This window comes from Anneissia japonica, unplaced genomic scaffold (assembly GCF_011630105.1).
Source record: "Anneissia japonica isolate Jap-2015-1 unplaced genomic scaffold, ASM1163010v1 scaffold287754_len4335492_cov202, whole genome shotgun sequence".
Taxonomy (NCBI): Eukaryota; Metazoa; Echinodermata; class Crinoidea; order Comatulida; family Comatulidae; genus Anneissia; species Anneissia japonica.
The window spans coordinates 1,861,111-1,864,953 of record NW_022705543.1 but is presented as its reverse complement, the minus strand read 5'-3'; positions in this window follow the sequence as shown (position 1 = coordinate 1,864,953).

Here is a 3,843-nt window from a genome sequence, read left to right as displayed (position 1 = left end):
CAGGCTTTTTTTTTTTTTTGGTTTTTTTTTTTTTTGCACAATTTGGATGGGCTTCTTTTCGAGACTGCTTTTGCAAAGTAAAGGGAATGCTGTAAATTTTGTGAATTTGTAATATAAAACAATAAGTAAAGTCACTGTAACATCAATCTGTATCATGGAGTGTATTTAACTAGCATTAAATTACTTAAACTACTGTATAGACCAAGTTTGTTTTTAAACTTATTTTGTTTTTTGAAATTCATGTACAGTGTATGTATTGTACTATCTTGAAGAGAAGCCCATTGGGGTGGGGGGGGGCTTCAATTCGAGATAGGCTTCATCTCGAGATTAAGTCCACAGGGCTTCAATTCGAGGTTACATCTGTACACTTGTGTATACACATAGAGACCCTCGTATTTTGCACGGAATAAATGCATAACTGTTAACCTTTATTGAACTTTAAAAATGCCCTTAAGAGGTCTAAATGCGCATTAAATGAATTACATTTTAATTTATAAGTCTCAACTTGTAAATGTAATTTATGTATATGATATATAAGTATATGATAAGATAACAAATTGCTTGTATCTCCTTCAGGGCAGTCTCAATATTTTTATTTTATCTGAAACGAAATTTATTTCTTTCAATAAGCCAGTCAAGCGTGTACATTTCAACAGCTAATCAAGGAAAAAAGAGGAATCGCTGTGAAATGCGAAAAAAGTTTTGTATTGCTTTCTTTTGTGGCAATACAAAGCGCGACCCTTCAAACCTTTAAACAAAACAGAAGTGAAATAGTAGTGGAAAACTTTGAAATCCATGTTAACAATAACTGAACCACAGATCATATATTTGTATAGGATCCGTGACTGAACAAACAACAATAAGAAGGGGGATATGAATTATAAAAATGAAACTGACTAATCAAGCAGGTAAATCTTAAAACCTGGAGGAGTGGTACAGTGCATCGCGTGCAGGGCACATATTCAACGGGTTCTCCGCGGGGAAACTGCAGCTGGCGGTGGATGTATTGGATTACCTCGGCTAATTTTCCAGAGGGCGAAGCGTTGAGACACAGACGATTTTCTCTTTATATACAATACTCCGTTGTTAGGTGTATATTGTTATTCAACTTTTGTAGGAAAGAGGTAAATTTTGTTACGTAGTTAGGTTTAGGTCTTATCTTGTCAACTATATTTTGAATTAAAAGCATTAGTAATTAGTAAATTATTTTTGAATGTGGTAATTTACTCGGCGTGTCCACTTTTATTTTTAATTTATTTTTTTAGCTTAACACACGTTTAGTTTCAATGGAAATACCAATAATAATGATATTGATAATGATGATGGTGTTAATAATGACGATGATGATAATGATGATCAAGATTTCACTGACCGAAGTGTTTTTAGCTCTATCCATTTTATCTTTTTCTTTTTATTTATTTATTTATATTTTTTTAATTTATTTTTTTTTTTGTTGTAAAATGTCACGTCAGCAGGGATATAGATGTTCTGCGTGGAATCTGAAAACGGATACAGTATCTCGTCACACGATGCCTTTGTAATGGATACAGAAGGAACAGGTCTCTGTATTTTCTTTTGCTTCCTGTAAAATCAATGGACACGGCATATGCTGTATTTCTTTTATCTTTTCATTCCAAAAAATGGCTTTGAACTCAGTTCTTTTAGGTCCAATGCCAAAGATATGGCAAACATTGAACTTAATAGCTTTAACCCCTCCACAAGACATAAGGTTACTCAACATTATGAGGCTTAAAGAGTGGAGTTTTTTTATGGTCGTGAGAAACTAAACTGTTAAACAGTGACAGTAGTTTAACCCAGGCCCGTGTTATTGGAAGGTAAACGTCTTAATCACCAAGCTGTTCAACTTCACTACACTATCGTTACAATTATGATATGAACCAAGAATGATTTTATAAGTACACACATCGTGTATCCCGGCATGCAACAAGTGCACTTCCCGCGATCGGTACTGTATGTAGTACGGTACAGTCTATAGTCTTTCAATTCATGCTATAATAATGCATTAAGAAAATGTTTGTCATAAATAATCTGCTTTTATTTTATGAATATTATAGAAAAACATGGTTTTATGTGCTGAATGGAAAATAATACTGGCAGCTAACCTCTTTCAGTACTCGGCTGTTTAAGAGAATCGGTGCTTTACTCCACGTGGATGGCACTCCTAAGGATTTAGTGTAAATTTGTGTAGAACTTCAACTGATGCTTCTGTTTTCGCTTTAGTCGTTTTTTTGTTATTATTTTTATATGGCTATGAACTAAAATAAAAGATTCGAAACAGAATGTAATTTAGTGAATGTGGTAATTTAGGCGTATCAAGTTTTTTCACTTTTTTTTTTTTTTAGCATAACCTGAGATAACTCCATACATGCTTAGAACACGGATCGGAGGGCATTTAATCTAATAATATTGGCAATATTAATAGTATTGATAATGATGATGGTGGGGAAGATGACAATGATGAGGATAATGATGAGAATTATGAGGATGATCATGAGGGTGCGTGTGGCGCAGCGTGTAATGTGTTGGACGTCTGATCGAGAGATCGGGATTTCGACACCGACGCTCGTCACATTCACGGTAGTTTCTGCTTAGCGTTCTTTATGGCTTAAGGAAGCAGTGCGCCCTCAATTTTCCTTTGCCATCCTTTAATAGCAGACGCCACTGACTTGGAGATAGCTCTGCGCGGAGTTCGAATTCACTTGCTACAGCTACCTGTACGATATACCGCCTCTTAGTTCGACAGTGTTTAAAAAAAACAAACTATATTGAGTTGAGAGTGTTAAAAACACACAGTGTATTGAAATACGTTTATATAACTGAATTGGTTGTGGAGGCTGTCACACTCAGCCTAAAATGGGTCCTTCAAACCTTACTGCAAACCAAACAACCAACTAACAGCAAATCCAACCATCCCCTGTCTATCCTGAAACAAATTCCCTCGTCTATTAACAGACGCATATCAAGAATATCGGATTCCAATGAATCACTCCATCAGGCCGCCCTTGACTACGAACAAGCTCTGCAAAACAGCGGATTTCAGCACAAAATCGAGTACCAGCCTCCACAACCAAAATCCCCAAAGAGAAATAAAAGCAGACAAATAATCATTGTAAAACCCACCATTCAGCAAAGGAGTGAAAACCAACATATGAAAATCATTCCTTAACCTGGTAAAAAAACACTTCCCGAGTGGCAACATTTTGCACAAGCTGTTCAACAAGAACAATGTCAAAGTCAGATAGCTGCTCAAGAAACATGGGCAGTATAATCAGAGCCCACAACAAACACCTTCTGGTTGCTAAGCAACAAGAGCCAGATAAACTCTGCAATTATAGGAAAAAAGATGAATGCCCACTCTCTGGAAATTGCCTCACCTGATCCATCATCTGCAAAGCCACTGTCCACTCAAATGATGACACAAAAGGCTACATCGGGCTCACTGACACACCGTTGGAAATTAAAAGACAGCAACACACCCTACACATGGGCGGCGGAACCGGGGGGGCCCGGCCCCCCCCCCCCCCCCCCCTTTGGGGGGGAAAAAAAACAAAAACAAAAAAACAAAAAAAAAAAAACCTCTATGCGTTTGGTGATTAAGCTCTTTGAGTTTGATATTTTGGTAGTGAGAGAAAAATGAAATGGTGTAACCCTAAACTGTACCTCCTTACAATAAACATGGTTCCCCCACCCTCACCGGCGGCCGCTAAGACCACCAAATGAGTTACCAGAATCATTCGCCACAGCTCGACCGGATGCAGTTTATAATGTCGTCCCCAGGACACGTCGTACCCAGGATAATGATTAATATGATGATTATGACTA